Source organism: Hyperoodon ampullatus (genome assembly GCF_949752795.1).
Source record: "Hyperoodon ampullatus genome assembly, chromosome: 4".
NCBI lineage: Eukaryota > Metazoa > Chordata > Mammalia > Artiodactyla > Ziphiidae > Hyperoodon > Hyperoodon ampullatus.
In genome coordinates this window covers 104,952,429-104,976,545 of record NC_136917.1, presented here as the reverse complement: position 1 = coordinate 104,976,545, position 24,117 = coordinate 104,952,429, and the positions used below count along the sequence as shown (strand labels likewise).

Below are 24,117 nucleotides of genomic sequence, written 5' to 3'. Positions count from 1 at the left end.
TCAAAGAAATGTGTCAAAATAACCTCAAACAATTAAAATATAATATATATTTATAATTCCAGGCCCTCAGAAGCAATCATGGTAGTTAAGAACAAAATTTTGAGTCATTATGCTAGAGGCCAACTCAGCACATCTCTAGTGAGATGAAATTCGGAAACTGGCATTACAGCCCTGAGTTAACTGCAGAATCTCTTCCACGCACGGGACTGACGGGCGAGCATCCTCCGTGTGGCCGGCGGGGCCAGGCGAGCGTCCTGGGAGGCGGCAGCTGGGCGTCCTGGCTCCTTCCGCGGGCCTGGCCCTGCCGACCCCGACTCCTCTCCCCCCCTCCCCCGCCCCGCAGCCCACCTGGCTGTCCGCCCGGCCTGCGCCCTGCAAGGCCAGCGGCTGGACGCCTGACCGGCACTGGAAAATAAATCAACGCGATTCTGTTTGAATGTAAGTTTCTTCAAGAGCCTGATATCTCAGTTACAAATAATTTAAGCTCCTTTTTAAAAAGAAAATAACTCCCTTGTAATCAACTACTTTATGTGAGGAAAGAAGGCGCCGTCACAGCAACTCGTGGCCATCCAGGGCCCGCGGAGGGCGGCCGCATCTAGCTGGCGAACGTCTTGCCCATGTCCTCCTTCCCCTTGTATGTCTTCTTGCCGTGCATGAACGGGATGTACTGGTACTTGATCATGTGCTTTATTTGCCTCTTTATCGTGATACAGAAGAGCATGATGAAGTACATCACCAGGATAGGCCAGAACACCAGGACGTTGAATGCCTCAAAGAAGGTGCAGTCCATGGCCACCAGGATGCCCTTGGTCACCACGTGCCAGGATTTAGACTCTGGGAGCCTTCGAATGGAGGACTGGAACTCCTCATTCTGTTTGGTTGGTAACGAGGGGCCATCGTCTGAATCTTCCATTAAGGAAGGATCCACTTTTGGAGAAAGGAAAGCTATAAGGAGATTTAGATGGTGGATTCCCAAGGCATAGGTCACGATGTACCAACCTGGCAGCAGGTAAACTCAGATCATATAGATGAAGCTCAGGCCCAGCGTCACCACCCATCACACAACCGTGTATGGAGTAGACTTGTCCAGCCAGGCCTGATAGACCTGTCCGAGACTTGTGAAAAATCTGTACACCACGGAAGGTTTCCCATGGACGGAATCTCCCACACTGTCACCTTCAGACCTGCTGGCGGTCCACTGCCGCCAAGCGTGGTCTCCCGAGGGCCGTAGGAAGGAGGACGCGGGTGGCGGCCACGTGGGCGCTTCGCTCGGTCTGGGAAGAGGCAGCCGAGTACCTGGAAGTCCTGTTTTTCTTTTTTTTTTAAATAAATTTATTTATTTTATTTATTTATTTTTGACTGTGTTGGGTCTTCGTTGCTGGGCGCGGGCTTTCTGTAGTTGTGGCGAGCGGGGGCTACTCTCCGTTGCGGTGCATGGGCTTCTCACTGCAGTGGCCTCTCCTGTTGCAGAGCACGGGCTCTAGGCACACGGGCTTCAGTAGTGGCACGCGGGCTCAGTAGTTGTGGCTCGTGGACTTTAGAGTGCAGGCCCAGTAGTTGTGGCGCATGGGCTTAGTTGCTCTGCGGCATGTGGGATCTTCCCGGACCAGGGCTCGAACCCGTGTCCCCCACATTGGCAGGCAGATTCTTAACCACTGCGCCACCAAGGAAGCCCCTGTTTTTCTTAATCCTTGATCTATCTTATATATTGAGTAGTTCTAAGGTAGAAATTGCTGACATTATGTATTCTACTGTTTTAAACTTTTTTTCCTAGAAAATATTTTATTAAAAAATATATGTTATGTCCTATTGTGGGGTTTTGAAACTTATGCATTCATGTGTAGGTATGTTCTACCTTTGTTTGATGGCATCTACTTGAAGTAGGTAGAAGGTATGATTCTATTTATATGGCAGTGGTCTTTGCAACTAATGTTACACATAAGGAGGCATTGGGATATGTCATTGGGATAAGCCACTCTGACTTGTCACTTGTAAGGTGTGCCCTTCAAGTATCACAGTTTAGGGAAAAAAAAGGAAGGAAGTAACAAAGGCCAAACAGTACAGTAGCACATTCATATTATAAAGCAATGATAACAATCACAGCTACAGAATATTTTACAATATAAAAGGCTTTTTTTTCTTTGCATCCATCAAGTGAGGTGGGTCACACAACTATTAATCGTCATCGGTGTAAGTGAGAAGTTGAGGTACAAATATAGTGATTTGTCCAAGACCATTTGATCAGTAGTTAAATTCTGCAGAGCCTTGAACCTGGCTTTGACTCTTAGATGATGGACCATAGGTAATCTAAGAAGATGCAGAAAATGACATTAGAATGATCCAGAAGACCTTCAGACCTTTGGATCCTTGAATGACTCACTTGAATTAACTTACAAGAATGTGCCAGTCCTCCTCCTTTTCCCTCCCCTGTGAGCTTCTGTATTCTGGTCCTACCTCTCCCTCCCCTCCTCTGCCACCTCATATAGACAGAACGACGAACGGGGAGGAACTTGATGAAGTCTCCAGGAAGAGGGCTTGACTCCATGGCTAGGCCTCCCTGCGAACGCTTCGTAGAACCTAAAAGCCTTAGCCAAATCTAGGGAATGAACCCAAAGATATTGCAAATGAAATCTCTAAGACCTGCATTCTGGCTCTAGGTTTGCCTGCCCTGATCTCTACTGGGCAACCACTGACCCGGACATTTTAAACCAACTTTTGTGACTATCCACCTCTGGCATTTGATGCTCTCTGAACTAACTGTTTGGAAACTGAGGGAAGGAACCACCTCTGGACTTCATGGAATATTCTGCCTGTGGTATTTGGGCAGAAACAGGGTTGATAATTTTCCTGCATCATGAAAAGTCCTCTCTGAAATAATCATAGAACTATTTTATCATGAGTTTGTAACTGCTAAGCTCTGAAAAGGCCAACATGGAATTTTAGGGCACCTTTATCTTCTTCTGCCAAATTTCTCACCCTGCTGGGAGATGCCTGAAATTCCAATTTATTTCTTCAGTTTAAGATTTTGTTTCCCGTTCACATGCAAACAGAAAGATAGCAAGTTCAAATGCTGTTCATCACAACTTAGTCTTAATAGGTCTCTTCTCCCTCCCTCCCTCCCTCCCTCCCTCCCTCCTTCCTTCCTTCTTTCCTTCCTTCCTCCTTTATTTTCATGTAGCTCACATTTATTGTACACATACTGTGTTCTAGATACAGTGCTGAATTAGCAATGTTTAAAGAAAAGTGCTAAAATCCTGACACTTCTGGGCTTGAATCCTTGCTTGCCACTTACAAAACTGTAGAGCCACGGAGAAGTAACTCAATCCTCAGGCACCTTTCACTTTCACATCTTAAAATGGCAATGTTAATACTAATGCCTACCAAATACAGTTGCTAAGAAGATATAAGATAGCTTGTGAAACCTTTCCTAAAAAGTATATTTTGATAGCAAGAGAGGGGAGAACCCATGAGGGAGGACACTGACCACTGAGAGGGACAAGGATAGAGAATTAGCCAGGCCTGAGGACCAGTATCACCAATTTCATCATTTGCTTGAGAAATCTCTCATAGAAAGCTGTCTTTGGTTATTTCACCTTTGCATCTTTCCATTTCCTGGGCATAATTCATGGTAAAGCTGTGTGGTGTCATGAAAAAGCAGTGAACAAGGAAATTTGTGTTCCAGTCCTGACCCTGCACCCATCAGCATGTGATAGGCCATGTTACTTTCCCAGATGTTATCTTCCTCCTCTATAAATTGAGGGAATAAAATGAAATGTATTGCACAGAGCTCTTCCATTCTCAAAATGATGCATGATTCTAACTTATTAAAGACTTCCTTGACCACTTAAAATACTGTTTGAATGCAAGCATTCCCAGGTCCACTACAAAAATCCTATAGACATTATATCTCTGCATAGTGGCCAGAGAAGTACAGAGAACCACTTGCAATATTGTGGTAGAACTGAGCTGTGCTTTCTCAAAACTTCTCTGAGACCTGGGCTCAATTTGTAGGTTCTGGCAAAGCCTCCCAGAACCACAGTATTCTATCATGTTTATGGAAGGAGATACTCTTCTCCACTGAAAAAAAGCATTACACTGGCAAAAAGAAGTACTGGGTTCTACCCATGGTTTTGGCACTAATTAATTAGGCAACCTTGGGCAAAGCAAATGACTCTGGACTTCATTTTTCTTGTTTGTGAAATGAGTTAAGTGTTCTAGATAATCTTTAAGTCTCCTTGTATTGACAAAATGCTCAATTACAGTCTCAGAACTACTTGATTGACTCATGAGTTAAGAAAAAATTTCAGATTGGAAGGCTCCCCTTAATGTGTCAAAACAGGTCAAACTACAACTTTTCAATGAAAATAATTTCTTTTGCTAACACCACTCTTAAATGTAATCATTTATCTTTCATGAAAACAATAATTGTCATTTTGTAGGTAGGGTGTTAAGGTCTCTAGTGTGCTTTGAATTACTTGGAAACCACACACACACACACACACACACACACAGGGCACTTATAAATAACAAGTAAATTCTCTCCCCCACAAGGATACTAAATTTAGGCTGGAGAAGCATTCCACATGCTTTTAAACATAGATCTAGTGTCTAATAGCAAAGATCCCTACCACAGTACAGAATTTTTCCTTTTCTGTTTTTCTTCATTTACTGCGGTTTTACATATCAGGGCAAATATTGGTCCTCTCATAAGGTTTTACTCTTCTTATTCTTGATCTTGTACCTATTTGTTGGAATACCTATTTTCTTGAGTTTAAAGAACCACTGATCATTAGATTCACCATTGATTAAATAATAAGTTTCCAAAAAAGGAAAAAAATCACAATATTAAAAGTGTACCTTGATTAAAAGTTGCTTCCTGATTTTGAAAACCATAGTTGTGAAAAATGGGTATCTTGAATCAAGGAAATATGATCAGTCATTCAAGTAAGGAGTAGGCATATTTGAACTATTATCCAGAAGTCCCTGACTTTTCTAGGAAGCCTTTTCTAGTGGATTTTCCCTTTGAACTCTGGATATCCTGGATACTAACAGGCAACACTTCATCATACGCAATGTCTTGACATTTGTATCCCAAGCTTCTGTGATAAGTTCTTCTGATTAAATACAGTTGTATGATCCTACCCTCTGAAAACTACTGGTGGATATATTGAAACAATTGCTCAGTTTCTCATGTTACAGATCCCTAGATCTTGTGCATTGTGCAAACAAATTTCTTTTCTCCCGCAAGAAGTAAAAGCAGAGCTCCTAGAAACAGAGCTGTGTTGCAAAATTATTGAGAGGCAAAAAATAAATTAAGAAGAGTCATGATTTTGCCAATTCACTGGCAGAAACTTATTGATACCCTGTTGGAGAAAAATAAATGCTAATGGTTATAAGTATAAAATTAAACTTTGCAATCTATGTTATCTTGGGTAAAAGGACCAGACAGTGAAACCAAAGATACATTCTGCCATTAGGACCATATTGCAGATTTGAATTCACTGAAAAGTGCAAAATTGGCTTAATCTTATACTTGGTGGTGATTGTTCAAGTTGCTCACCAATAGCTCTATTTTTTAGCTAAAGCCAATAGCTAAATTGTCCCATGGATTCATGATACAAAAGGGAAGCTTTGTTATTCTGTTTTATTTAAATGATATGAAAATTACACTTACAAGCTACCTAGATATGTGAAAAAATTTCTGTAAAGAATTCTAGGTGTCAGTTTAACCTTCATGGGTTTCTAAAATGAATTATCAGCTATGTAACAAGATTGAATTTTATACTTGTGGAAGGAGAGGCATATCTCTGGGTAGTATTTATACAACATCTCCTGTTTCCTCACCTCTACTTTGTTTCAAGTATCCAAACATGGATATGGGTACTCTGCTTACCTCTTTTTGCAGCCTCTGTTCATTTCTTTTCCCCTGGGCCTCAAACTTTCCCTTGAGATTCAGCTACAAAGCGTTACCCTTTGACAGGGTCCCAGAGGTGAAGTCTGTTGCTCTCTGTTCAAGATGATTCAACTCCACAGATATTCACTGGATTATTATTATGGCTGGGGTGTTTTCGTAGATGACTTTTCTTTTTCCTAACTTCTTTAAATCTGACTACTCTGGCTCCTATTTTGCTAGGGACTCATTAGAAGGCCACAATTTATCTTTCAGAACTGATCTTATGTGATAATGACTTTACACATTACCCCTGCTAGATAACTTCTGCCTTTAAATGGTGGTTGCCAATGCCTTTAAAGTTAAGTCTTGAAGTCTTAGTCACCGGGATTAAGCAAGGCCAGTTGAAGGTGCTCAGTGCTTCTCAAATTATACCATGTAGAAATTTCTCTGTTTACTCAGTAGGAATGAAGAGGTAGATCAGGAGCTAAAGCTGGCTTTGCTTTTATTTTTAAATATAATAAAAATCAATAAGAATGTGCTTTTAAAATGAGCTTTTTTTCCTATTAATAATGCTACCTTTTCTCTAGTCTTTTGAAATTATTATTTTTACCAAATGACCACAATAAACTTATCACAAATTTTTCAAAAATCACCCTTGGCACATCAAAAAGTGTCTGGAAATGTTGCTTATCACGTCAGACTTCCAAATTAGGCTTACATTTGTATAACCATATTAATCTTCTCAAGCTGGAAACAATATATACAGACACATTTTTCTATAAGTATTTACCAACATGCTGTGCTGAAAATCAGATAGGGTGAAATATTGGCATTTGGTTGAATTGATCTAGTTAATATATGTACTATAAAAAGTATGTCAATCCACTTACAGGCGTTTAGTTGACACAACAAATTTTAAAATTGAGAATGGGAGATTCATCGATAAGAATTGGAGAAGTATAAAATACTTCTCTTTTAAACAACGTTGTCATTTAACTGACTGAATATTTGTTTAAGGGGGAGAGTTTGAGGAATTCTCTTCCATGCATGAAGTGAGCTGATTGTTTCAACTGCTACTCTTAAAAAAGACTAGCTAGATAATCCAACAGTTCTTTTCTAAATCATGAATTATTATATAGATTTGTAAAGTCTAAAATAATACAGCTGCTCTCAAAAATCCCAATGTCTTGCTGTTTAGTGTTCAAACAACAAATGAGACAACCAGCGATGATTTGTTTTTATTTATTTTCAAAAAGTACCTGGGGAAATCACTGACTTTGTTTATAGGATTGTTTACCTGTTTTTAAAATTAAATCTGAATTCCTATAGATGGATTTCTTCTCTGAACATAAATATTGCTTATAGCTTGCCCTTAAAAATGATATAAAATATTTTTATAGGCAAAGAAGCACGTAAGCTGAAAGGAAACCCCAGAAAACTTATCAAAGCATTTTCCTTTCATTGTGAGAACTGAGTTTACCTTACAATTGCCTCAGTAAATCCTTGAAGATTTTCCTAAATCAACATGATTATGAGTTGTCTTGCTGAGAATAATAACACTTTTCAGTACCCTTATTTTTTTAAGTCCCTTTACGTTTTGTGAGAAATCTTAACTTCTTGGTAAAAGATATTTTCATTAGAATAAAAATGGGACTTTTAGATGCCTGTCATTTTCTAAAATGCTTTGAAGTTTGAATTTTTTATGTATATCAAGAGAGTAACTCTCTCTGAATAGAGTGTACTAATGATAAATTTAGGATTTCAAGAATCAACCTACATTACAGTTACAAAAACTATACCTGCTATTGACATCACAGTCAGCTTTTGTGCAAATTTCATTTGTGACAACTATTTATTATGCTTATCAAATGGCAGGAAAAAGCTCCAACACTGAAATTTTAAAACTAGAGACAGGCACTGAATATAGATGGGCATTGGACCAATCAGATAATGTGATAAGATAGTGCCAAGAGGTCAAAGCAGTTGTAGAAAATGAAGTTAAAGTATTCATGGTTATTCAGCAGCTCTTTTTTTTTTTTTTTTCAGCAGCTCATTTTTTAAGAGTGCTATATTTCTGTTGGAAGCTTGAGAAAAGGGCAGGGTAGGCAGAATTCCAAGATGGCCACCAAGATCCCCCTCCCCGTTTTGCGTTAATCCCCTCCAACTTGAGTAGGAAGGAGACTTGGGAAAAAGATGTATGTTACTCTGATGAGTATGTTACATTATAGGGCAGAAGGGATTATGCAGATGTAGTTAAGGTCACTAATCATTTCACTTTGACCTAATCAAGAGGGAGATAGATAATCCTGGATGAACCTGACCTACTCAGGTGAGCTTCTAAAAGAGGTAAGAGAGATTTGAAGCATTAGATTCTCCTGCTAAGCTTGAAGAAGTAAGCTTTCTATGTGGTGAGAGGGTCTGTGGAGGAGGCTACAGGGCCAGGATGCGAGGGTAGCCTCTAGAAGCTGAGAATAGTCTCTAACAGCCAGCAAGAAAATGGGGTTTTTGGTCATACAACCACAAGAAAACAAATTGTACCATCAGTGAGTTTAGAAGAGGACTCTAGAGTCACAGATGTGATTATAGCGCCTGCCAACACCTCGAGTTTTGCCAGGTGACACCTAAGCACAGGACCCAGCCAACTCCAGTTCAACCTCCTGAGTTAGGAGAACAGCGAGGTAATGAATTTGTATTGTTTTAGGCTACTAAATTTGTGGTAATCTTTCATGTAACACTAGAAAACGAATATAGTTAAGAATGAAGCTTTTAAGCTTCACTTAAAAATTTAGAAGAGCTCTCAGCATGGCAGTGGTGGGCCAGAGTTGAGAATCTCACTGAGATGGGACGTGAGCCTTCCAGTTGGCCAGTCCTGTCTCTCCTGAAGTCCACCTGAAACTGAGATGGAGTATCATCTGCAATCATTGCTCTACTGTTATTCTCACAGAATGTTACAAATGTTATTCTTTTTTCTTAATTTTTAAAAATTTCTTATGTCCCCCTTGGGTTCTTGCATTCCATGTCTGTTGCCTTTTTTTTTTTAACATCTTTATTGGAGTATAATTGCTTTACAATGGTGTGTTAGTTTCTGCTTTATAACAAAGTGAATCAGTTATACATATACATATGTTCCCATATCTCTTCCCTCTTGCGTCTCCCTCCCTCCCACCCTCCCTATCCCACCCCTCTAGGTGGTCACATTTTTTTTTTCTGAACTCACTTCTCTATCAAAGTGGAAAATGAAAGATGGAGCTCCGAGGGCTCCTTGTTTCTCAAGCCCTATCTGCTCTCTTCATTTTTGAACTTGTTGGCATTTGCGATTGCGACCCCTGGAGATTAAAGCAATAATTGATTGAAAGCACCTTGTATAACCCAGACCAGATGCTTAGCAAATGTTAGTTTCCTTCCACCCAGGCTTTCTGGTAGTTGTTTTGAAACGTTTGGACACAGAATAAAGTGATTGTAATACTCCTGGTGATTGTAAGTGGACTACCACAACAAAATGTTGGAATCAAGCAGGAAAGACTAAGATTAGATTTTGAGTAAGGTCAGGAATATAAAGAGGGAAGATAGTATGATAACCATGTAGGTGACCCCAATTTTTCCTTTCCATCTCTACTAAAATCAATGAAATTTCTCCCCAGAGCCAGGAAGGGGAGAATATCATCCCCTGTTGCAGTGTTCACTTTCAGTTGCCTATATATTCCTGGCCTCTGGGTGAGGTTAACTGTGCAAAGGAAAGTCACACTTTCAGAACAGTTAGATATTTTTTCTTGCTAAACTACACTGAAGACACTAATTCCGTTTTTTCCCTGGCTATAGATAGGTGAATTAGCAAGAAACCACCCCTGCATTGTCTTCTAGTCTTCAAATGAAGCCTAATTAAAGAAATATATAGTTTTTATTGAGCTGCAAGAAAAAGGGACATGGGGCACAATTAAGTTTGCATCAATAATTAAAGCCATAAAATTATTAATGTAGCAAATATTACACATTAGTAAGAAATATATTTTGTCACCAACTGCTGCATAAAATCCCTCTTTCATAATCTATAATCCAAAAAGAGAAATAGAGAAGGAATATACAAAAAACATTAGGCTTCAGTGTCAAGTTTATTGCTGCTGCAAGTAAGATGTTTGCCATATTTCAACACTACCATTTCTAAGATTCAATTGTTCTGAATCGATTTTTTAAAAGTGAGAAAAAGATATAATGGTGAAAATAATAGCTTGTATGTAACATGAAGTTTTATTAGGGTAATGGAAATATTTATCAATCTTCCCAATATTTTCCTCTGATACGGACTAAAAGTTCAATATGCAGAGAGGGAAGGGTCTTCTTCTTGCCTTTGCTCCGTGTCTCTTGTCTCGCTGAACTTGAATCATTCTGCTCCCACCCTCTTTGGAGAGAGAGGGTTGGTGTCAAAGCCAGCTTTCTGATGCACGGATCACCTATTGAGAAAACTCTTTTTTTTAGTCATTAAATGTCCACTGGAGAGCGTTAAGGAATGAGTTTGTATCTCCTCCCCACCCCTAGGCATCCGATCCTGTACTTCTAGGAAAGCCCTATCATCTGCTTCCGCAATCAGCTGTTTCCCTGCCTGTATCCCATAGACTTACATATCATAGGTGTCAATACCTATTTAAGGAGTAAATGAATGAGGTAGCACAGAGTTGTTTTGTTCAAATCAAGATTAAGATTGCATGTTTTATAAGCATCTCAATCAGGTTCCATTAGTAAATATAATTTTCAAAAAGTTAGTTAATACCTACTATGAACAAGTTGTTGGTGATACAAGGTGAAGGAGGTTAAGTTTTCTCTCTTATAATCCAAGAGGGAAAAGATAATGTGTAAGTAGACTGTACGGACTGCCACTAACAAAATGAAATGGGGGTTTCAAAAGTGGAAAATGAATATGTAGTTAATTTGAAGACTGAGGAAAGCTTCATGGAGAAAGTGACCATTAGGATGTGTGGTAATGAATGGAAGAGATTTAAAAAGGGGAAAAAATTCTGGGTAGCCGAGTGATTAGATGTGCAAAGAAAGAGCATGAGCAAACAGAGGGAAAGTTCAGCACATGGTTGGGGATAGCTTGTGTTTCAACTTGGCTGAAGCAATTCCCAAGCAAGACTTGAGAAATGAGGCTTTCAGAGGTGGATTAGAGATCTGTTGAGGTGGCCTTTGAGTGATAGCCCTGGGAGGTTAATGATCAAGCTCTGTGTATCATCACTCTGTACAGAATGTTCTGTGTTTTCACAGTTGGCACTATGTTCATTTAGTTTTGTGCCCTATTTAAGTGAATTGCAGTCTCATTGGTGACTAGTTCTTCTTGACTGGGTTCTCTGGCTCTGATTTCTTTTGTGTCTTTCATGGTTCTTTGCTTATGGTAAACAATAAGTACCAATGCAATATCCACTGATTTATTTTTACTTGATTACTGAATTGTTTGGCTGATCAACTCCAAGGTATTGATGTTTTATAAACCATCTTGATTTTCTCAAGAGCACTGGGGAGTAGGTATGCCCATTTTACATTGGATCAAAACAAGGTGCAGAGGTAAAGATATTTGCCTACTTTCTTCCAATGAGACCAGAACCCACATATGCTTGTTTCAAATCCTGGGCTCTTTCCTTTGTACCACATTGTTGTAATTTCTAGAACATGGAAGCTTTAACGCTTTATAAGATGTTAAAGGAAGGAAAAAAGATGCATTTCTGGGATAAGAGAGAAGTCAAAGAGTAGTCTTCTTCCTACACTGATCCAAATTTTACTTGGATCCAAGTGCTCAGTGGGACCCAGTTAATCTTTCTCACAAATTTTAATTTTGCCTACAATTTTTTATGTCTCATTTCATCCAGGATTTGCAGGCAAAAATATATTAGAAGTCTTTTTATTCAAGCAATACTGGGCCATCATAATAACAGCTATTATTTACCAAGCACTTACTGTATGCTAGTCACTGTATAGCTGCTTTACACATATTACTTTTATTCCTATTGGAATTCTGTGGGCCCATTTTACAGAGGAGTGATTGAACTAACTTCCAAATCTAGCTCTGCCTTCAGATTCTGAGATCTTTCCTCCTGTCTCTAAAACTACTGGTTTCTAACCAGGAATATGCTTAGTGGGTCTATTCTGCTATTTCTTTCTGAATACATGATTCAGGTCAAGCTCTAGCCCTAGGCAAGAAGTCTTCTCCAAAAGTAGTTCCATTTGTTGCCTGATTCTAGTCTAACTACTTAGAAGCTATTAAGAGACAACAATGTAAGGTATGTTTTTTTTTTTATCTTGAAGGGACTTATACTTCAGTTAAATCAATCAAATACAAAAACAGAGGGACGACAAGTCAATGGTGCATATACATCAAAAACTATGCATTCTAGAAGGCTGGTAGAGGGAGAAAGGAGATGAAGGTAGAGTTCAGCCCTGAAAATTGGGTAAAATGTGAATAGAAAGAAGAATCTATCTCATGGTGATAGAAAGCACCATGAGAAAAGGTGCTGGCTTTTGAATGTGTTTGTTTATTAAAATGCTTCCCATTCATCTCTGAATTCTCTCTTGGTTCTTCCTAATGACCTATCACAAAACTATTTTTGAGCCACTTCACATGGCCATGATATGGCAAATTGTATAGTCAGAGTAAGACTTAGAACCATTTAAATGCACTTTAACATCAGAAATCAAGCAAAGCACGAATAAGCCTAAAGGTAAAAGTGATAGGTACGGGCAATGCAAGGAAAGACTTTCTCCAGATAGTCATTATAACCTAAAATGCTAACCTCCATCTGGTTTGGAGTACTAATTTAATATGTGGGTGGAGGTGTGAAATTTAAAATCTTTTGAAGAGAGTAGGGCAGTATTTAACCTCAAGGAAGTGTGATTTCTGTTGCATAATTTGAAAAAAAATGTGGTAACAAATGTGGTAACACCACAAACACATACATCACCTCTGATTCGAATGTTGCTTGATGGTGTTAACATGGATTTTTTTTCTGCCCTGATACAGATATCTAATGCTAAATCACCTGCGATAAATCTGCTATGAAAGTGTTGAATTGCTTCAAAAATTTTCGCTTCTATCAGGTGGTTTTCTCTAAGGCAGTGGAGCATCCAGAGACATTAGACTCACCAATCCTGGAAAACCCCACCCTGCCCCCTTTTCTTAGCTGCTTGTATGTTGTGCCTCTGAATCCTTTCTACTAATTTGTATTACATTATTTACTTCAGCATTTAAAACAATGCCAGCAGGGTTAGGATTTCAACTTATTGTTCATTCAGGGTTGAGAACCATTGATTTAGAGTCTTCATATTCAAAAAGATGGATGTCGCGGGTTTTAGTCATAATATAAATATCATAATGGAAAAGCTCATCAAGTTGAACCAGGCTCAACCCTTTTAGGGAGAATGAGAGATGTCCCCAGTGGGATACCAATTCTGTGCTAAAAGGTAGAAGGCTTTCAGGAACTTGCCTAAAGACTTTTAAGAAATTAGAACTTGAGTCTTCCGTCTCCAAATCCTGTGTCCTTTCTACTAGGTTATTTAATATCTGTAATTGTGTATGATTTGCTCAAATATCACAGCCTTGGGAGAGGTTTTCTTTGACTGTTCAATCGAAAATAATCTTTCTCTAGCAAATTACCCTGTTTCATATTATTTTTTCATAATAATACACTATTTGAAATCATAGAAAGTAGTTCCATGGGAGCAGGGACCTTCGCCATCTTGTTCACTGCCACATCTCCAGCATCTAGAACAGTGATTTGTATACAGTTGTTGAATGAATGAATCAGTGAGAATTTTGCATTCCTACAAATATGTCAATTTCATCATGTGCCCTATGTCTAGATAGAGGTGGAACAAGGACACTTTTAATAGGATAGGAGGTTTCTCAGAGCAGCAGCTGCATTTGAGGCAGAAAATCAATTTCTACCCTGGATGACATTTTCAAAAGAGGTGTATCTGGTAGCATGGAATCTTCTATCTGACAGGGCTTATGTCAAAATACTAGGATGTCTAGATGAGTGGCCCACATTCTGTAGAGAGGGTGTGCCATTCAAAGATGCCCTGAACTGTGCATGCAGTTTAGCCCTTGTTCTAACAGACTTTCTGGCTGCACAAATAAGAGAGTGACAGCGACTTTGTGAGTATACTTACGTTCAGCAAGAAAGTTTGCATGCAAATGCAAATATGCACAGACATTTTATAAGCTTTGTGGGGAACAAATATGGGATGCAGATTCCCCAAGTTAGCTAGTATTTGTAATATTTTTCGTAATAGGGCGGAGGGTACCTGTCTGGTATGTTCTCAAGTATTTAAAACACAGCCATTGTTTAAGACTTGAAATTCACAATAAGATGGAGACAATATCAGGAAAAATGTAGACTGTTTATCACAATTTATGCAAAGCATGTTAAGTAAATGAACCCAACCAGTTGTCATGTACACACCACTGTGCTAAGGAATGCTTTTCCTCCTGGTATTTGTTAGTGAGGAAAATCATTACCAAAGCGATTCAGCTAATTCATTCCCATGTTTGGAATTAAGCATTTTTAACAGTTATCTACTTCCCATTGTCTGCCTGGGACAAGCCTTGTCTTGTCAGTAAAGTACTTAGCTCTCTGCTGCCAGAATTGAGATAGGGTCATCAGAATCCTCTTGTAAACTCAGGAAGATAAAGACAGGGAAGCTGGCTCCTGCCCAGGAGTCAGGTTGGTGAGGGGTTGGAGGGGCTGGGGGCTGGGGGTCATGGAGGAGGGAGTGGGGAGAACAAAAGGGCAGATTTGGTTTTATTTGTAGGCGGAATGAGGCAACTGCTTACTTTGTGCCATTCAGCATCCCAGGAAGTATTTGTATTTCTTTCATTCTGCTGCTTCCTCTCCCACTTCTCCCATGCAAACACATACACACACACACACACACACACACACACACACACACACACACTCCTTCTTTAATAAGGAGACATGGCTTTTATTTTATAACTAGAGAAGAGACAATACTGCAGGTAGAAGAAAATTATTGATTAATGTTCTCATGCATTTGGAAATAACTTTTAATAGGTCTTTTCCTGAGCTGGAAAAAGAAGGTGGCTATAAATTTGGGGCTACCTGGTTTTATCTTAGAAGAATTAAATACACTTTCAAAATTTCATTTAATGTAAAACTTAGATGAGACTTTGGTAGGAGGAAGATCTTGGGCTCTTAAAATTAGGTAAGCAATAAGAAACCTTCCTAAGTGGAAAGCCAGCTTTTTTGCAGACAAGTGTGTCCACTTCAGAATTTTCCTTGGGGCTGGATTTTTTTTAAAAATGGGAACACAGGATTAAAAAGGGTATGGGTTTTTATCCTCAACTCCCAAGAAAGTTTACAGTTTAACAACATTTTAAAAACTAAAACTGATAAAAATAAGCTAAAGTAATGAGAAGGCCATCAATAAGTTGACTATTGCAATTATAAATTAATAGAGGTGGCTCCTTTTGACCTGCCCCAGATGTCATGTCAATTGATTAAATGTTCTGAGACAACGAAATGGAAAAAGACAACTTTATTATAATGCTTCAGGCAGGGAATATTTTTATTTTGCTATTAGGAGCACATCCACATGTCAGTGACCAATTCCATTTGGAAAAAAGACACTTTGGGGGATATGTACGATTAGAAAAAATCTCCAAGGTGAATCTTAGGTCTGAACTAACCACCTCTATTATTTTTAGTTGACATTAGGAATCATAAAAGATAGGATTTTAGGCTTTATTTTGACTCAGGGCAGAAGAATTGTTGGTTCCATCTCTCCTAGGTATCATGGGCTGTCAAGGCCCTGCTGGGCTGGTAAACTCAGCAGACATTGCCAGGGGCATGGCCTACATTGGGGTCTCTGCACGGCCTGCATTGGGGTCCCTGCACGTCTGTGACAGGGACTACATTGGAAAAGGTGTCAAGGAACTAACAGATTTTCAGCTTCATTCTCCTACTAGCCATTCTGAGTGTGCTGAGGATGCTATCTTTTTGTGGGTGATTTGGCAGCTATGGGTTTGACTTCTGAGACATCTGTTTGAGCCTCAGCTTCTCTGTAGTGATAGGGTGAATCTGAGAGGAAAAAAGATCATTTCCCCTTTTTTCTACTAGAAAAAATGTCTTGCTGTAAAAAATAATAGAACCTATCTTTATAACTTCTCAATAGGAGATGAGAAACCCTGGTTGAAAGAGAGACATATTTGATATTTGGGAATAGTTGATAAACTAAGATTGACCATGTGCCTGTAATTTGATCAGCTATACAAAAACTGGTTGTCTGGCAGGCAGAACTAAATCCCTAATCATTTGAAAAACGGTCTGTTGAGTGGACCCATAGACACATAATCTCACATCTCCTAGCCTCTTAGGTCAGGAAGCTGTTATTTATGGGGGCCTAAACACCTTTGCAACGGGCCCTTCAAGAAACAGGCAGCAGTTTCTTTGTGTTCCCAGAGACCTTGATTAATGTAATATTTAGCACATCTGTTTCAGGTCAAACAATCCTATTTCTCTGACCTTCTCCCCTGGATTTCTATTCTAGTCATTTCTTATTTTTACTGTTTTCGCTATCACCTTTTTTTATTGTAACATGTCCCTTTTAAAATGCGGAACGTCTAAACAGAGCATAATGTTTAAAAATATTTATAATGCTGGTCATAAGAAAGGAGTATAGAAAGTCATGACTTTTGACTCTTCAACTTTTTAAAATACACACTTATTCACTGTCAATTTTAGTGACCAAATTTATTGCTGATTCATACAACTTGAATGATTTATTCTCGCTTACATTAACAGGCTCTGGAAACCAAGAATATCATTCAGTTACAAATACAATATGTCCCAGGCATTGTGTTCAACTCCAGAGTGAGAAAATGGTGGTCCTCACTGTCCTGGAGCTCATGGTCAATGAGGGGATGGAATGCTAATTAGGCAGTAGTGTTTGTTACAATCCAGCAGTATTTGTTTTTGTGGTAAGAGGAAGAATAGGATGGTAAGAAGGCATATAAAAGGGATACCAGTAGTCAGGGGAGCCTTCCTGGAGGAAGTGTTATCTAATTTGAGGACTTCAGGAAACCCTTGGTAGATCAATGGATAAATGAAATGTAGCTGATCTGATGGCAGTATATATACAGTCACCCAGTTCTGTCCACCCAGTGTGCTATATTTTGCTATAACTTTAAAACAGAAACAGCAGTAAGACACCAAGTGGGAAGAGGCAATATGATTTCCTGGGTCTCATCTACTTTAAATTCTGTTCTTTAAGAAATTACATTTGGATATTAGCTTTTTTATCTTATTTGTAGTTTTGAAAAGTATTACTCTTTCAAAACTCATTACAATAGCTGCATTGTTCTTTTACGGATAAATCAGTTTCTTTTCAACAAATACTTAGGATGGTTAATAAACAATTTGCTATTTTTTTATTCTCATTTGTGCTAGTGTGAAGAATCCTTAGGAGATCTTTGAAAAATTATTTTTATCTAGAGATAACAATGCAGAAGAGTAAATTGTTTGGCAAAGAATATGAAGCATATGGGCAGAGATACAAGAATTCACTGCATTTATAAGTCTCATTATGACTCTATAAAATGCAGCATCATTTGTCAGTAAATCAAAGCTTATAAAAGTAGCAATTGTGAATGCAGTTGGTTGTAGTATCAAGAGAATGAGGATTAGGAGTGTAACTGAGATTCCTTTTATGATAAATTATCTAGCTCCTGGCTACCGTGTATGAGCTCTATTAACTGCCTATAAATTGTTCATCATAAAATCTAGTTCATTCTTGTTAATTAGGCCAAGGCTTTTATGAAGATTTTTCCTCTTCTCTCTGAAAGTCTAGGCTGACAGGAGAGTAGCTACACCAGAATACTGAGGAAGAAAGGGACCCTCTGCTAAGTATAATGCTGTGTTCTTTAAAAACTAATAATTAAAAGAGAAATTCCTGAATTAAAATTACTTTGGCTTCTTACTAGTGAAAATGGAATCATTCTTTGTAGTCACAGAAGGTTAAATACAGCCAAAATAATTGCATCTTCCAACTTTCAATTCTCTCAATCAATAATGCAAGAAAGGAAGGGTGTATGTATAACAAAGACTGGATATACCCATTACAAATGATTAATACCAAGCAAGTTCCAGAAAAACAAATAGACATAACAAATGTTTCTGGCATATCATTCCACGTCATTTTATTATGCATTTTTTCCCATGAAACTGAACTTTTATGCAAAATTATCTTGGAGGAAATCTTGTATTTGTTACTCATCTCCAATTTTTTTTCTGTTGTATTTTGCTTTTCATGGTGCTCACATAAGTGATCAACTGGCAGTGAATGTTATGTTTATATTATCTCATATTTTGCATTGCTAACTGGGTCTCTTGATACCATTTAAGGTGCATCCCTAATCAGTTCTCGCGTTTCACACTTCCCTTGCAATCTCTGGATTTTATGAAGAGTAGACACGCCGTGCCCCAGTTCTGGACGCCAAAGTGGTTGTGACTTTAGGAAGTCCCAATAGTCAGAGCCACAGGCTGAGTCAAGCCGTGTGATTGCTCCCCTGAGATGCAGTTAGCAAGCCTCTCTGACAGAGGCCAGAGGCAAGGAACAGTCAAAGACTAGAAAAGTCAAGTCTGTTTGCACACTCTCCTGTGCTTAACACCCATTATGGTGCAATTAAGAATGGTCAGAAGCACTATTATATTTGGAAACCCCAAATAACAGCCTAACTTGGGGGGAAATAGGAAAATCAGTTCAAAGCAAGGAAAAGTAGTTCTTAAATTTTTTTTTTAATGGGATTTTTGCTTAAGCTACTTCTCATTTAACTTTGTAAATGCTAGTTAGCTAACAGTGAAAGAAATTGTAGGACTGTTAGGTAAACTGTATTTCATTTCTAAGATCTTATGGACACTTAAGGTTTGTCTCATGCCTTTGCACTTCACAGGACCCTACTTTCTATTTTTCCTGGTCCAGCTTCTGGGTAATGTTTCTGGCTCCACAAGACTACAGTGCAGATAAGAGCTCATCTAAGTTCATTCTAAATTAGATGGTTAGGAAGACAATGTAGTTCCTTGCACTGAGTAATAGTAGGGGCTCTGCAGGGGGCTTACTTGTATGGACTGTGGTTTGAATAAGTTAACTTTAACACTATGGCTATAGTAATGCCCTAGAGGTCTTACCAATGAATACCTTGGGGGCAATAAATTGCAACAGGCTTAAACATAATTATAGAGAGACTTCTTAAGCTTTGACTAGTTCAGTTTTAATTGAAAGAAATTATTTTTCCCTTGAAAGACTAAAAAGAAAAGCCTTTAGAACGTGATATTTATTTCAACAAATTGTTGTAAAGAATCTCTTATTTAAAAACAAACAAAAACCTGTTCACTTTTTATTATCATCATCACCATCATTATTTTTATTATAATCAAATATTGAATTATAATGCATGGACAGTGGTCCCAGTTTTCCCCAAATAATTGGGCTCTTTTCTGAACCTCTTTTCAAACTTTGGATAGGTAAATAGAAATGAATAAATATCAGATTTGGGTGTAGAAATCTTACTCTTATGGACTGAATGTTTGTGTCCCCCCACCAACCCCGCAAATTCATATGTTGAAGTCCTAACCCCCAATGTGATGATAGTAGGAGGTATTATTAGGGGTTTTTGGGAGGTGATTTGGTTGAGATGAAGTCATGAGGGTAGAGCCCCTGTGTTGGGATTAGTGTCCTTATAACAGGAGGAAGAGACATTAGAGCTTCCTCTCTCCACCATGTGAGGATACAGCAAGATGGTTGACTTCTGCAAGCCAGGGAGAAGACCTTCGCCAAGAGTTAAATCTGTGGGCACCTTGATCTTAGACTTCCTAACCTCCAGAACTGTGAAAAATAAATGCCTTTGTTTAACCCACCCAGTCTATGGTATTTTTTTGTTATAGCAGCCTGAGCTGACTAATACTCTTAGCTTATGGCAAAATTTCTCCCAACCACAAGGAGCAATATGTAGCAATGGTGAAAGCATGCAAAGAAGTGCCTGGGCAGATAGGGGAAGAGGAATCATGGTGAAGGCATGAATAGATTTTAGGAAATCATCCCCCAAATAGCCCATACCACTTAGGCTTTTTTTTTTTTGGATGAGAACTAGTCAGATGGTTTCACCTAAATGCAAGGGGGCTGGGAAATGGAGTTTCTGGCAGAATAGGCACTTTCCAGTAACAACTCTACACTATGGAGAGGAGCACATGTCTTCGGCAGACAGCTGATGGTCTGCGACACCACATTTTGTAAGTTACTTTAAGCTTAGAAGATGCTTTTTACAGCTATTTGCTCTTTGAATTTTAAGGCCACTTTAGTTACAAGCAAAGTTTTTTAATGCCTGCACATTCGATCAGTTCAGTTGACTGGCCAATTAACTGAGTGAAGTCAATCCACTTCGTTGTCTGACTGAATTTCCAATTGTTTGGCTGAATGGAATGGTTACTTTGGCATAAAGTTTGTGCAGTAGTCCTATATAGATGTAATCACACTGCAGCTGGTGTAAAATTTGTCTTTGTCACTACATTTATTTTTCTAGACACTGTCACCTTCCCTAATTTCCTTTCCTAAGTTCTTTTTAGAATGCTCCATTGTCCCAGCTTATTCAAAAGAGTGCTTCTTTCAGAGCTTAGCTGAGAGTATACAGACCAAGGTTGTCTCAGTATTTTCAACACAATCTAGTTTATATGTTTTATTTTTGCTGTCAATACCCGATGGGGTCAATCCTACAGACCTCTTGTTTTTGAAAAAAAAACTCTCTTGTAGTACTGTGTTGATGGTCAGACTATTAGTTATATTGAAAAGATATCTTAAAAACCAGAGCACGTTACTGCAGATTTTTAAGGGAAATTTTTTATTTTATCTCAACTTTACTTCTTAGGCTTTCAATCTGTATTTTTCTATCTTTGATTTTAGGGTGTTATCTCAGGCTTACATTAATGCCTAGCAATATGCTTTTATAAAGCCAGCCTCAACGTGGCAAAAGTCTCTACAGTTGGAGAAATTTGGAGTCAAACACTTAACATCGATTATACACTTATATTTAAAATGCAGGAATTCAATAAAATGATCCATTGACAAATCTTGAGTGCCTTTTCTAAGCCCTATGAAGGCTGCACATAGAAATGAGTGATTGCCTCCAAGGAACTTACTCTCTGGGACTTAATCACAGCACCTGGTACAGAAGAATTTGGTGGAGAGGACGGGGCTTGCGGAAAAAAATGTTAACTCGTAACCAACGATAGCCCACAATAAAAGCCTAATGAGTATTGTGAGAGATCAGTTCTCTGGATGATCAGCAGAGAGAGGGAATCATCATGGTCTAGAGCAACTGGGAAGAGAACACAGCGTGAGCCTTTAGGCTGGATGTAAAGCGAGGATGTTGTTCAGATAAACTGAGAAGTGAGGCAGCCGTCTCAAAAAGGGATACGTGTAAACGAAATTGCAGCCCCTGGAATCCATACAATGTTTTTAAGTAACAGCGAATAGATTTTTCTACAGGGAACTGAGGGTTAGTGAATGAAAATAGCAGCTTAAATGTTGGAAAGATAGGTTGCTATCAGATTGTGGAGAGCTCTAAATGTCAGTTTGATAAGTGTGGCCTTTATTTTATATTCAGTTGGGAACCATTGGAGATTTGGGGATGATCTATTTATTGACAGCAACCTGGAGCCTAAATGTGTCCCTAGCTTCAGATTTATCTCCCAAGCCCGGATTTCGAAAGTTATTACAATTTAAAGCACAGTGATGTTGGTCACTCCCTGGACTCCACCTCCTGTTTCACCTCCAGCACACAGAGTGAAGAAGAAATAAGCTGCCACAGGGACATTGCTTTCTCTACTTTATCAAGACAAAGTGATGTACATTCATTCACTTTTTCTTTTGAGGCATCTGTCTAAGAAGAAGCTGTGTCCTATTACAAAATGGAGTCCGAGGGGTGTGAGGAGTATACATATATCTCTCCTTTGAACTTTGGAGGAGATTGTTTACTGTTAACATAAAAATAAGACTCCTCACAAGTTATTAGCTTTTAAGCAAAATGACCTACACGTTGTGAGGTACTCTGCCTCTTGGACAAATATAGAAAGAATTGATTGTGGCATAGCCCTTGACTACAGAGCATCAATGAATAACCACCTGCATAGCTTTTTATACTTCTGAGTTTTGTATGTAATGGTTTGCAGTTGCGACCATGTGGCAAATGCAACAAGTTGACCATACTAGTACCGAGTTTATCTACACCATCTGCTGTCGTATTGACATCTGCTTCCTTCAACATAGCACCCTCCTTTTTCTTAGATATGTTCTGTTATTTCTTCTTTTCCTTCTTTATTTCAAGTCATATTCACTGATATCTGTACCATTTCGTGATATCAAAAAAGGAAGCTTTCAGTGAGGGAGTAGTGGAAGGTGGAGACAGACAAGTGGTCAAAGGGCTCAGTAGGAAAAAAGTCGTAATTCCTGGGCCCTGAAAACTGTGTAAAAAGGTGAGAAAGTATCCAGAGGAAGCATGAGAGAGAAGTGAGGGTTTAATTTGGGATTAACAAAAGCACCAGAAATAGCTGAGAGGAGACAGGAGAATGAGGACCATGGGTGTACGGGGTGATGGCAGAGCATCTCACAGAGATTAAGGTGGAAATAATCTGTTCATTGGAAAAAATACTTCAAATTTTTGACAACACATTCCAACAGCAGTAACTCCAAGTAGCCTTCTGAAATCAGGGATCAACAGGTGAACGCTTCCTTTAACTTTATTCTTAAAATACAGTCAAGATTAACTTGTACAAGCCACTTTTTTTTGTTGTTTTGGTGTTTTAGTTTATTTCCAACACACCGTTCCACTTCATTTTTTCACTTATCCTCACAAGGTAGCTGTGAGTTAGCTTAGCATCATCAGGCAAATCTCCTGGCTCCCAACTCTTAGCTAATTCTGTTAGAAAATACTGACTTTAATTGTGTATAGAAGGTGAAATTTTTTTCTATTAAACAGTCACCAGATTTTTAGAACGAAAGCTAAATTTCAGGAAGCGCTTGGAATTCCAAAGAATAGAAAGGTATAGAAAAGAGCAAATGTGTATTCAGTCTGAATCAACAGGATTCACCTGGGCATTATTTGAGTTTTTGGCCCCTGAAGCCATGGGTCAATGGTACAAAAATAGACACTCACCTCTGACAAAGAAAAGCATGGATGCTGGCATGGGAGGACATAGCTCCTTTTCTTTCAATCCCAGATCAAATTTAAACCTGCGATTTTGGAGCTTACTCATCAGAGGAGAAATATCATGAGCTATTTGCTCTCTCTGCTGTAACACAGCTCTGGCAAGCCTGGAAGTTATGTTGAGATCGTCAAATCTATAGTCAAGGACCATCTTTGTGAATCATGAAACCATATGCCACTGGTTGTCTGAATCGAAGAAAAAAAAAAAAACAAAAAACCCAACAACAAAAACAAAAAGCCCAACTCTACACCAAGGAAATCAGTGATGTGATCAGTGCCAGGGCCCTTTGACCATCTTACACCTTCTCAAACTATACATTAAAAAAAAAAAAAAATCTTTGCTACTGCCTGAACCATGTAAAATACCAGAACTCCTGTAGTGTTAACAAGGAATAAAGATCTTGCACCAGATGGTGCCTCTTGTCTCCATCTATCTCTAGCCCAAACAATCTGCCAGAGTTTTGAAGAAAAATGCAATGTGATCATGTTGCAAAGTATATGAAGAAACAGTATGAAAAGTAATCTGGCTCAAGCAATGGAACCCAGAAGGAAGGGGATTATTATGACTCTTTGAGCCTAGGAATCAGGGTACTGCTAGCTCTGCATTTTAGTCCATAATACAAATGGTATGCCCAGGCACAGCTGGAGGGCGAGCATTGCACCTGACATATCTCTGTATCTCTGCAACATATTCATATCAGTCAATATGGTTGAAATTTCAGGAATTCATCTAGATATTTTGTTTCTATAAAACAGAATAAACTGTTTGATGACTTAAAAAAAACTAACAAGCTAGGAAGGGAGAGTTCACAGGAGAACTTATTATTTAATGTTTATTTCTGTATTTGCCCTGCAGTTCTGAATTTGGCCATCTTGGTGATGAGATCTTGGGTACAGTTTGTGCATCTCCTTTGCAGAACATTCTTAAAAATGTTTAAAATAAGCTTGGATAGTTTGTTGTTGTTGT

The 24,117-nt window shown here is 38.7% G+C and overlaps 1 pseudogene across 1 annotated transcript; it reads right to left on the bottom strand.

Annotated features, from left to right (window-relative positions):
• Positions 1–595: 595 nt before the first annotated feature.
• On the bottom strand, positions 596–23,301 carry LOC307051279 (protein RER1-like; annotated as a pseudogene). The gene is made up of 3 exons: positions 23,100–23,301; positions 2,455–2,596; positions 596–1,274 (listed from the first exon to the last, which is right to left on the bottom strand). The product of its transcript is annotated as a protein RER1-like (transcript).
• Positions 23,302–24,117: the final 816 nt, after the last annotated feature.